Source organism: Notamacropus eugenii, chromosome 5 (assembly GCF_028372415.1).
Source record: "Notamacropus eugenii isolate mMacEug1 chromosome 5, mMacEug1.pri_v2, whole genome shotgun sequence".
NCBI lineage: Eukaryota > Metazoa > Chordata > Mammalia > Diprotodontia > Macropodidae > Notamacropus > Notamacropus eugenii.
In genome coordinates this window covers 302494296-302507182 of record NC_092876.1, presented here as the reverse complement: position 1 = coordinate 302507182, position 12887 = coordinate 302494296, and positions in this window count along the sequence as shown.

Sequence of the window (12887 nt, the reverse complement as noted above, 5' to 3'; positions counted from 1 at the left end):
TATCATCTTTAGATTGCCAAAGACCTTTAATTTAATTCTTGTTACTCTAAACATGAGATCATTGTCCACTAATTAATATGGCTACTGATGTAATAATATCAATTTTGACATTCTTCCTATTAATGAAACCAGAAGATATGGGGAAGCTGACCCCCGATGGAAATAGAGCTCCTTCAGTCAATCTATCAGTAAACATTTATTAAGCACTTACAATGGCCCAGGCACAGGAGTATAAAAACCGAAAACATTCCCACCCTTAAGAAATTGTATTTGTGGGGAAGATAATTTGTAAATAATAAGGGACATGCAAAATATATACAGAGCAGTTGGAAGGTAATCTGAAAGGGGAAGCACTAGCAGCTAGAAAGATCAGGAAAAGTCCTTTTCAGAAGGTAGGATGGACTGAGTGTTGAAGGAAACTGGAAAGTGAAGAAGCAGACTTGAGGGTTCAGAGCATTGCAAACATGGGGGACAGCCAATGCAGAGGTATGGAGATAACATATGAAATGTCAAAACCAAGGAATATCAAGTAAGCCAGTGTGGCTGGGTCATTTTGGAAAGCTAAAAAGGGAACAGGTTATGAAGAACTTTTAATGTCAAACAGAGGAGTTTATATTTGATCCTGGAGATTATAGGGAGTCATTTGATGTCACGGAGGAGGAAAGTGATGTGGTCAAACCTGCTTTTAGAAAAATCACTGGAAGTTAAATGGGGGATAGGTTGGAGTAGAGAAAGACTCCTTACCTCAAATAAAGAGACTAGTAAGAAGATTACTAAAATTCTGCAGTGAAAAGATCAGTATCCAAACTAGGGTGGTTATTCTGATGGGGTGCTTGGGTGCTTGTGCTTGGACCCCAATTCCTAGATCACATTTCTCTCTGGCTTCAAAACACTATCCCTGACAGTTTTCTCCCCAGCCCAAGGACACTATGCCTAGCATGAGTGGGCCCCAGTAAGGCAAACTACCTTTTCCCACAATTACTCATGAGTGGGTCCCAGGAAAACAAATTATCTTTCCCATCACAAGAACAAGCTGACCCTTGAAGAAATTCTCTTGTAAAATCATGACTATCTTGTAACCACAGAATTATCATGTATTGATTCCCAGAGTTATCATATTCAATCCAGAGGTCAAGTTGTAGATATCAACTCTCAAAGCTATCTTGCTACAGACATAACAGACCAAAAATACATCTTTGAGAAACTCCTTCCTCTAGTTTCCAATAGTGAATGACTCCAGTGACCAAGGTTGTAAATTATCACCTACTTAACATATCTGCCAGATAATCCACTACTTTTCCCATATAAACTTTAATATCATTCCTGTTAAGTTGCAACTTCCTTAAGGAACTCTGTCCACCCTATTGGCATTACAATACATCTTTGCCACCTTGACTTGAAGAATGCTTGCGTCCATGAATTCATTCCAGATGACCCTGTCCAGTATTCTCTTCCCTGAACCTCTCAAACCACATCAGTTCTGTGACTAGAGGGACAGGGATGCATATAAGAGATGTTACAAAGGCAGAAATTACAAGATTTGACAACAATTTAGACATGTAAGGGGAATGTACAGAAGATTTGAGGATAACAATGAGGTTCAAATTTGTGTAACTGGAAGGATAGTAGTGCCCTTCACAGGAGCAGTGCAGTGTGAAAGAAGTGAAGGTTTAGAAGGAAAGCTATTTTAGTTTTGGACATGTTGAGTTTAAGATATCTATAGGATATTCAGTTCGAGATGTACAATAGGTAGCTGGAGATGAGAGATAGGTCAGGAGAGAGATTAGAGCTGGATAAATAAATTTGATAATCATCTGCATAAAGATAGTTGAATTCAAGGAAGCAAATAAGATCACTAAATGAGATAGTATAGAGAGAGAAGAGAGAAGGAACCAGGACATGGCTTTGGGGGACACCTACAATTAGAGGGCAGTGCATGGATGAAGAATTAACAAACAGAAAAAGCTAAAAAGGAGCTAAGAAAAGACAAGAAGAGAGCCAACAAAATAGCCGTGAAAACCTAAAGAGGATAGAATATCCAATGCAAAATGGTGATCAACAACAGTGTCAATGCTGCTTAGAGATCAAGAAATATGAGGAAAGGCCATTAGATTTGGCAGTTAAAAGAGCATTGGTAACTTTGGAGAATTAAGTTTCAGTGTAAAAATGAGATGGAAAGTCAGATTATAGATGGGTTTAAAAGAGAGTTCAAGGAAAGGAACTTTCAGATTACCTTCCATCTTCTCTGTATATATTTTGTATATCCCTTTTTATTTACAAATTATCTTCCCCATAGATATAAGTTTCCTAAAGGACTACTTTCTCAAGCAGTTTAGTCATGAGGGGAAGAAAAGATATTGGACAATGGCTAGTAGGGATGGCAGGGTCAAGTAAGGTTTTATCAAGGATTGTGGAAGGGATGGGGCTATAGGCTCAAATGTTCTCCCTGGAGAGGGAAACAAATTTGGCACAGTTGGTTTCATCATGCAACAAGAAGTACTGGACATTTGATCATTTTTTATGATAAACATAAAGAAAAAGACCACCATGAAGATAGCACTAGCTACCGTATGACCAATTTTGGTACCAGAGAACAAACAGTGAATCACATTTCCCTTATTCCAGTAAAAGAATGTGACATATCCTGCCAAATTGGTTGGTTGTGTCCATTTTGCTTAATTATTTTTTGTTAATGTAAGGTTCTGTGGGTGGAGTTATATAACAGGAAAAGCCTCTAGCATTTCAAACTACTTTTAATGATAATTTTATCTTACATGCCAACATTTGTTACAATACATGAGGAAGCATATGCAGAGCAATATAAGACACTTATAGTAGATACATATATGTGTATATGTATGGATGTGTATATGTGCATGTGTATATACGTATATGCATACATATGTACATATACATATATACACACATACATATATATCCAGTGAATTCTAGGCAAAAGTGTATACAAGGGGAGAATGACAAAAAATGTATGTTTGAAAATTTGGCTTAAGATCAAGAAAAGAGAACCTAAAGGTTTATAGATTACAAAGAACCTCATGTCAATATATCACAGCAACTTTCTTCAATAAGAGAGTGAGGAGGCTGTGGGCATGATGAATACTGACAAAGTATCCCCAAATTAACAAACAGGAAATAACTAGTGATCAATGTGTAGGTAATTTCCAAATAAGATAATTGTGTACAGTCAGATGACCAATTTATTAGATAAAGGATAAAAATTAACACTAAGTTGGAATGGATTTTTAAAAAGGAGAAAATATGCCTTGTAATTAAAATATCTCCAGCATGGTTTAGTATAGATGAATGAATGCATATAAGAATGAAAATATATTTAAGTACCCCCTACATATCAAACAACATACTAAATGTTGGTTATACAAAGTGGAAAAGCAAAACAATCTCTGCTCTCAAGGATTTCATGCCTTAATTGAGGGAGACAAAACATATGAGACAGCTCATCAACAGGGGACCTAGTCCTAAGGTTTGGAAATGCAGGGTAGTTCAAAGGGCCCAAGGGTTCTTAGTATGTATCAACATGAAAGAGAGCCATGCCCAAGACTCTGGAGGTCACAAAAGCAGGACAGATGGTAAAGTCTAGTGTCCCTCCTTCTCAAAAGAAACTTTTAGTTGGTGACTTCTAGCTCATCCAAGTTCATGTGCAGTTATGTCACTATTCCCGTCTGGTCAGACCATTTGGCATCCCAGGTGGCATCAAAAGAGAGATCATACATGTTAAAATGCATATATGCACTTTTTATCCTATACATCTTTAAATGATATGAATATTACAGATAACCTCAGAGGGGAGAGAGAGAGAAAGTAGAAGTACTAGAAAGAGTGTTCGAGTAAGAGGGCCTGGGCTCAAATCCTGTTTCTACACCTTACTACTTATGTGATCTTGGACATGACCTGTATCTTCTTTAGTCTTCAATTTCCTTATTTTTATAGAAATGAAAGAATTTGACTATGTGACCTGTAAGGACCCTTCCACATCTAGCTGCTATGAGTCATGTGTGACACTAACCTTGTTGCTGTTCTGTTGCTCAGCCATGTCTGACTCTTCTTCATTCCATGGACTGTAGCACGCCAGGTCCTTCCATTCTCTGATGTCCCTCAAAGTCAGTGCTTGTTAATTGCCCCACAGTCCCCAGTTATTTGATGCATATTTTCTTAATTATATGTAGCCTTTAAAATTCTGAAAACACTCATATGTAAAATGAACTGATAGACCATAATATGTTGAAACCAGCCTTCTTTAGTTTCATCAGTACTCTTGTCGATGCTTCCAAACAGGTTCTCATGATATATTAAACTGAGTAACTCTTTGCTCTCAGTTCCTCAGAACTGCCTCAAATTGCTTTTAAAAAAAATACATTAATATATTCTTTCTACCCTTTTCAGGAGATAAAGTATCTGCATATGAAAGGAAGGATACCTTTTGGGGTATTTTCACGATGTCTTTCAGGGGAAAAATAATGTATTCTGTTTTGGTTGTGTTGACTGAATTTGAGGTTGCTCCGAGGTATTCTGTATGAAATATCTAATAGGTGGTTGGTAATATGGGGTTTTAGTTTAGGATGAGGTCACCAAAAAAGAGAGATTGGAGGGGCAGAAAAAAAGAAACACAGTCCCAAGGCAGAGCCATCATGCTCTTTGGGCATGATGAGAAGGGAAAATCAGACAGACAGGAAACCTAAGAGACAGTAGAATCCGAAGAATCCAGAGATGAGAGAATTATCTGGTTAATACCTTTAGCGCCCATTCTGACTTGCCTTCATGTACTCCATGTTCCAGCCAAATTGGCCTTCTTGCTTTTCTTTTACACATGACATTTTAACATTGTACTAACTGTCCATAAACTGTGTGAGAAAGAGGAATGTGAATTGGGTATACAAAAGTAGTCTGGAGCCAAATTGTGTAAATCCTTCAATGCCAAATGCAAAGATTTATAATGTAGTTGAGAGGAAAAATAGGGTTCTAAAGAGTCTTGAGCAGGAAAATAACAATTTAAAATGTCATATTGTTATTGGCATGGTATGGTGTGGTGTGGTGTGATGTGGTGTAGCAAAGTATAGTACAATATATTATAGAATTTTTTGGAATATTAGCAACAGCAATTATTATAGAACTAGGTAGCACAGTGGATAGAGTCCAGGACCTAGAGTTAGAAGACCTAAGTTTGCATTCTATCTTAGGTACTTACTAACTGATTGACCCTGGGCAAGTCACTTAACCTCTCTATACCTCAGTGTCCTCATCTTTAAAAAAAAAATAATAGCACCTACCTTACAGAATTGTTGTGAGGATTGAGTTAACATATAAAGCCCTTCATAAACTTTAAGTTATCTGAATGCTAGCTGTTATTACTACTACAATAGTATTGTATTGTAATTGTGCTTAGTTTTAAAACTCCAGAGCACTAACTTATTAAATTCTGACTCAATCAGTAGCAATGCTTCTGTGCCTTTGTACTATGTATCTCCCATGCCTGGACTGAATTTCCTCTTCATCTTTATCTTTAGGAATCTTTGGTTTTCTGTTACAACCCTAATGAAAAACCAACTTTAGTATTAGGCCTTTTCTGGTCCCCCAGTCTGGTAATGACTTACCTCTCGAATATCTTGAATCTGTTTTATGTTTAATTTTTAATATACATATATATGTATATGCATATGTGTGTGTGTTGTCTATTGGAATGTAAGCTCCTGAGGGTAGGGGATATTTCACTGTTGTCTTTTTATCATATGTATCTGGCATGATACCTGACAATAAATGACTATTGATGGGGCAAGCCATTGATGTTCCCAGACAGCCCTCCAAGATAACAAATTAGAGAAGGATTGCCAGTCTACAATGCTAGAGGAAGTTTCCACTCTGGGAGGTCTTCACATTGGTGAAATCATATCAGGATCCAACCCAAGCAACAACAATAAAAGTTAAACACAGTCATGTGGGCTCAACCCATAGTGGCTCAACTGACTAGGCCAATGACAGCATCTGTCCGGAAAATGAATTAGGAAGAATCTGCTTTAATTTGTATATAGATGGATATAATTCCTTCCTGACAATAAGGTTGGTTAAGCACTAGTGTCTCCTTCAGGAATCTTTAAAAATAAGATAGATGTCAATCCATTCAAAACAGTTCAGGTGTAGTCATGACAATGGAAAGAAAATAATGAAAAGAGCCCTGAGAGTCAGGAAAACTAAATTATAAACACTAAACTAGCTGTGTGACCTTAGGCAAGTCACCTGACTTTTCATGACCCCTGTCAAATAAAAAGTTTTGCTTAAACGATTTCCAATATCCCACCTAGTTCTGAAGTCAATATAAAATGAGGAATGTCCTCAAACTGTTGTTTTCTGCAAAAAAACACTTGTAGTATAAAGCCCAGTCAGGTTGAATGGCAAGGAAATGGTGACAGAAATCTCAGTTCTTTCACTTCACTGGGATTTTTTTTTCTTTCTAAGAGCATTCTTGTGACTGGGGGGCCAGGCTCAGACATAGATGTCCCCACCCTTATGTTCACAACAGAAGAGGAAAAACATACCCTGAAATATTTGAACATTTTTACAGTCGTGGTAACGGGCTTAGTGAACAACAAAAATTAAAGTAAATTGCTCTTCAAAAGGAAATTCACCTTTCCGACAAAGACAGCCTTGGAGCAATTGAAGGGTTCAGAAAGAGATAGAACTGAGGTTATATTGAAGAAATCTCCCAGCAACTCATAAATGAATTAGGCTATAAATGAATAGGAGATTTGCTTCATTCCTAAGAGCTCCTATAAAGCATAAAGGCTTTTAATGCCCTATGAATAATCCTTTCCCATAAAATCCGCTCTTCCTCAGTTCCCTCTTCATAATTTCTGAAAGTATAATTTAGAAGGGTTGTTTTTAAAGTACATTGAAAAAGAGGTTCAGAGGAATATCCCTTACAAGTAAATTTGCTTTTCAAGGAAGCCAACTAAGCCTCATGTCTCTTCAGTAAAGCATCATAGTGTAGTGGATAGAATGCTGAATGGGAAGTCAGAAAAGTCTAGGTTCAAATCTTGCCTTTGGCCCTTACCAACAATGGCACCCTGGACAAATCATTTAACTTCTCTGAGTCTCAATTTTCTATTCTGGAAATAAGGGACAATAATATTGGCAGTATCTGCCTACAGGATTAGTGTGAGGTTTCAATTAAATAATGCATATTTAGTATATTCTTTGGGCTACTCTCCAACTGGTACTCCCACTTATGAGTTGGATCCAGAATGCGACTGACCACATTTTAAGGGTGTACGCTGTGGAACCACCCTTTTAAAAATACAGCTTAATGTCTTTTCCATTGGGAATCAGCCAGTAGACTCAATATTCTTACCAAAAGTAATATTCAAATTATAACTCCAAGCCTTTCCCTCTTCCCTTCATGCTTGCCCCCCCCCAAAAAAAAACTTGGACAAATTATTTCACAAATATATACAATGGGAGTGATGAGAGTGAACACAAAGTACAGTGGTAGTAAGATACATGTGTAAAGAACACAAGGCTACTCACAACTGAAGAGTCTTCACTTTGTGTCTTTCTTAGACATGGGTCAGATTTGGATGAGCTATTTGGTTGCCATTGTTTCTCACAGAGCATGACTTCTCTCCTGGTCATGGAAATTCACTGGACAGCCTGGGTCTGCTTCCCAATGGGCATCAGGAATCTCCACCACTCAAGCTTTATGCTTAACTGCAGTCCTCAGCTAGCACTACTGCTATGTTCTTTCAGAAAGAGTAAATACACTTAGCCTAGGACTGGAAGAAGGTTATCTAATTATGCTCCCTCAGGGTGTCAGCTTTGAGACTTACAGCCTCTCAGGCAGGAGGTGGAAGGGCAGAGATTTAACTCTTCCTTTTAATCACTCTTCCTGGTACATGGCTAGACTCCATTGGGAGCGTCATCTCATCCTCACAATAACCCTTGGAGATGGCTACTATTATTACCCCCATTTGGCAGGTGATGAAATTGATTCTGTGAGAGGTTTAGTGACTTGCCCAAGGTCAATTAGTAAGTGTCTGAAATGGGATTTGACCCCAGGGGCTGCTGACTCTTACTAAGTACCACATTATTGAATGTGCCACCAAGATGCAAAGTAGAAACAAAGAGGAATTAGTTCCTTCTGTTATAAAGAACTGAAAAAGTGTCTCCCTGACTCCATATCCAGAACTTGATCCACTTTCTATCAAGCCACCTACAAGTGCTTTTTGGGGTATAAATGAGACCACTCAAAGTTTTACATAAGATTCCAAATTATCCATTGATGTGAAAGCAGCTCACCCTTAAATCTCACTGTATCTTCTGGTTTCTCCCCCTTACATCCTGAAAATTTGCCTTTCCCAAAGATGTCACAGCATGGCATACAAACAACACAGTATGGTGAAGTATGTTATTTCATGTATAGTATAACATAATTAGGATAGAATAAGAAGGACAGGGTAGGGTAGGATATGAGAGGAGAGGGGAGGATGGGATAGGATAAGATAGGGATAGGATAGGATAGGATAAATCAGGGTAGGATAGGGTATAGTACAGTATGGTAAGATAGAATGGGATTGGATAGGACAGCATAGGGTAGAGTTGGATAGGGTAGGAAAGGATAGAAACAGCTATTAATAAATGGGAAAACCCTCAGAACATCTACTCACCAAATGCCTTTCCTCTCTTCACCCTTCTAACTATCCAAACCCAGCTTTTCAAGGCTTGTCTGAGGTCCAACCTCCTCAGTAAGAAAAAAACCTTTCTAACTTCTCCAGTGCACAATGAAATCCTATAGCTGTCAAAAGTCTGTGCTAGAAAGTTTTGCAACAAATTATTTGATATCTTGTATTATTCACCAGTTATTATATGTATGTACATCTTATCTTCTCAGTTGGACTGTAAGCTCCTCCACTGGTGGCAAAGTAATAGTTAGTGGTCACCTATCCCCTCCCTCTAGGCTAAAATACCAACTCCTTTGTTTGGCCCTGGAAACCCTCCAGTCTACCTTTCCATACCCATTTCATATTACTCCTCCTCACATACTTGATGGTTCAGGGATGCTGACCTACTTGTCATTCCCAGTATATGACATCCCATCTCTTGCTTTTGCATGGACCTCTTTTCTTTGCTTTGAACATTCTCCACTGACCTCTATTTCCCATAATCCCTAGCTTCCTTCAAGGATCAGTTTATTTGCCATCACCTAATATAGTCTTTCCTGCTTTTCATCCCTCCTTCACACATACACATACATACAAATCTTAGTGACCTACACCCCAGGTGGAATTACTTTATACCGATTTTGTATTTAATTTGATAGATGCCTGTTCTCACTCACTCTCCAGGGTAGGGCTGCTTTAATTTTGTATTCTCAGTGTTTAGCAGAGTGTCTTAAATAAATGTTTCTTATTTGTTTTTTACCTGTTTTTGCCTCCCCCATAGCATCTGGCAGTGTTCCAATCAGTAAGTAACCCTTTATTCACTTAGCTGTTCTATCAACAAATATGTATTGAATACCAACTATAAGGCAATGTGCTAGACTGGGGGGGGGCGGGGTACAGGAAGGGGGAACAAATATAAGGAAGTATAAAATATCTGTTGACTGACTAACTGACCAGATGAATAAACCCTAAGCATTAAAGAAATGTTTTGATTAAATGATTAGCTATATAAGAGACTCTTTGAGATGAATTTAAAGGGAGTAATCAAGTCAAGTCAACAAATATTTATTAAATCCTTAGTATGTGTCAGGCAGTGCACTAAATGTTGGGATGCAGAGAGGGGCAAAAGCAATTCCTGTTCAAGGAGCTCAGTCTAATGGGGGAGATAGCATGCAAATAATTATGTAGAGACAAGATATGGACAAGATAAACTAAAGGTAATCAACAGAGGAAAGCCTAGCATTGGTGAGGATCCATTGTGAATGCCTGATAGATAAAATGACGAACAATGATCTGTTCACGATGAAACAGTGGTTAGTTGGACCTGTGGTATGGAATAATAATAAATAGCCTTTCCCACTCCCAATAATAGCTAGTTCTTTTTCCTCAACTTAAGATAGTGAAAAAAGAAGGCACTGCACTTTTTTAATTGATCAAAACAAGACCTACAGGAAATAAAGAGTTAATGTGGATGCCTAGGAAAGAAACCAGAGTAGGAGATTTCTTGGCTGAATTAACTAGATCAGGGTTACCCAGGGCAACCTAGAACAGCAGTCTCATGTCGAATCCAAGGACTAGAATTGAAGGATCAACAAGGAAGGGACTATACAAATTTATTGTATATTATTTCCCATCATATACTCTATCCTCTAATCAAACCAGCCTACTTGCTCTTGCCCTACACATGATTTCCAGATCTTACCTTGTGACGACACATATTGTCCCCCGTGCTTGAACTCATTCTTCCACATTGTTGGAAATACCTAACTAACTTTCTTCAACACTGAGTACAGGGGCCACTTTCAACACAACCCTCCAAATCACTTTGAACATACTTTGTACACTTTGTATATATTTGGTTGTGTGTCACACATCCCCTCCAGGAGAATGGAAGCTTCTTGAGGGAAGAAGCTATTTCACTTTTGTTTTGACTTCCCCAATGCCTTTGGATAGTGCCTGGAAAATAGTTAGTAGTTAATTAATGCTTGTTGAATAAATGAATGTTTCCCCAATTAGCTGAACCTGAGAAAAAAATCATAGATGGTTTGGAATTAAAACCAAGAAGAAAAAATGTGATTTTATGATTTTCAATCTGGACAAAGTTGTACTCTGTAGTTGTCCTGCCAACTATATTTGTGTGTGTGTGTGTGTGTGTGTGTGTGTGTATAACATAAATGATGTTAACATATGGTTAATATGTATATGTATATGTATATATATACACATGCACATACATATATGTATATATACATGTATGTGTGTATATATGTATATGGCATAGAGGTATAGAACAGAGCTTCCTTACAATGTAGGAGGTTCAGTTTCTGCATGCTCAATAGCTGCCTAGATATGATCACCCAGATGACCCCTCCCTGTAAAAGAGAATTAAGTGACAGGGCTTCATACCCAAGGCTGTGGTTTAAATTGGAGGCGGTCTTCTTTTCTTTTTAGTTGAAAGAAGGCAAGATCAGCAGAAAATATATAGAGCAAGCATTCTATTACAGGGGCCCAAGGACTACTCTTCTCATACTGAGTTTCAAGTTCCAGTGAAGGGTATATAATGTGACACTGTACCACACTGAAAACCTATAACTCAGAGTTTCCCTTAGGAATTTAGCAGCCATCTGGAGAAGCATTGTGAAAAGGCACATGGTAGGTAAAAATGGGTCATAGTAAAGGGATCAAACACATAGCCATGGGAAAGGTGGCCTTCAATATAACTGAATGCTGCTGGGGGGGAAAATATGTCTATGAATTATTTAACAAAATAAATAAAATATAATAGAACATAGATAATGTTAATATGTGGTTTTCTAAGTCAATATGTAGCCTTCAGGGATTCTTATGTACAGTTTAGTAGCCCCCATTTCTATTTGAGTTTGACAGCACTGGTCTTCAGCATGTTACCAATGAACATATTAGAAGCAGTAAAAGAGCTCTCATCAAGGAGATGGGAGGCAGGGTAGTACAGGAGAACTGAATGGAAATTTGCGGACTGTAGAGACAGGACATTTGGTTTAAATCCTATGTCTGATACTTAGCAGCTGGGTGATTTAGGGTAAATTACTTAGCTTCTTGAGCCTACAAAATGAGGGCATTGGATTAGTGTTGGGGGGTCCCTTCTAGCCTTAGCACTGTGGTCCCTATGTTTAATCAGAAAAGGAGAACAATGATCAGGTTGAAGAGTAAGGAATAATAGATCAGGAATTCATGTGTTTCACTGGTCTTCCTCTGCTGTTGGGAGATGTAAAAGAAACCGCCTAGACCCTTGGGTGAAACAGTGGAGAGGAGTTGTGGGTGGATATAAAGAAGAATTCTACAGAATGAAAAGGCAAAGATAGGTTGTCACCTGCACCACCGAAGTGAGTATTCACCTTAATGCAATCAGAGGTTTATCCAAATTTTGACTTAAAGTAATTAAGCATCATTCTACCCCACTACGGGGACAAGAGGAAAGAAAACTTTCTCACACAGTCCCTGGATGGATACACCATGAGTTCCATGTGTACATCTGCCTTTGCACATCATTCAGTTTTTTAGGTCCTGCCTAGGCTTAAATTCCTGGAATATGATTACAACTGACATGGGACCGTGGCTTTTCTCCCTTTTTTGCTAACAAGTGTTGTCCTCTGAAGGAGTACATGCTAGAGAAGGGAGAGAATGCATGGCTTTCAGTTCCCAGTCCATAGACAGGTGTAGTTAAGGTGTAGACTCTAAGCCTTAGAGTGATTGGAATAATTTCCTACTTTTCTCAACTAGATTGTTTGGAATTTAAGTGAACTAATTAGGAAAAAACTGGGGTGCACAATCAGTTTTCATCAAGAAATTGTTAGACTGGAAGAGAAGAGTAGTTAGTCACAATAGCTGGAGGAAGGGATGATGGGAGATTAACCAGAGTGGTCCATTAAATCTCTTGAGATGCTAGGATAAAATTAGGCTGGGTTTCTTATGACAAACTTTTGAGAGAACATAGATGAAAGCAGCATAAAATGGGCAAGCATAGACAAGTTGTGATCAACACTGAGGGAGGCTTGATGAGATCGTGAATCCTTTCAGTCATTAAATATTATCTCCTGAATAAGTAAGTAAGGAATACTTAGTTCTGTAAACTGAGGTACACCAGACAAAAAGGTCATAGAGATTTATAGTCATCATAATGGCCCTTAATGGCAGTAAATGGGGTCTATGAGATTCTTTTTT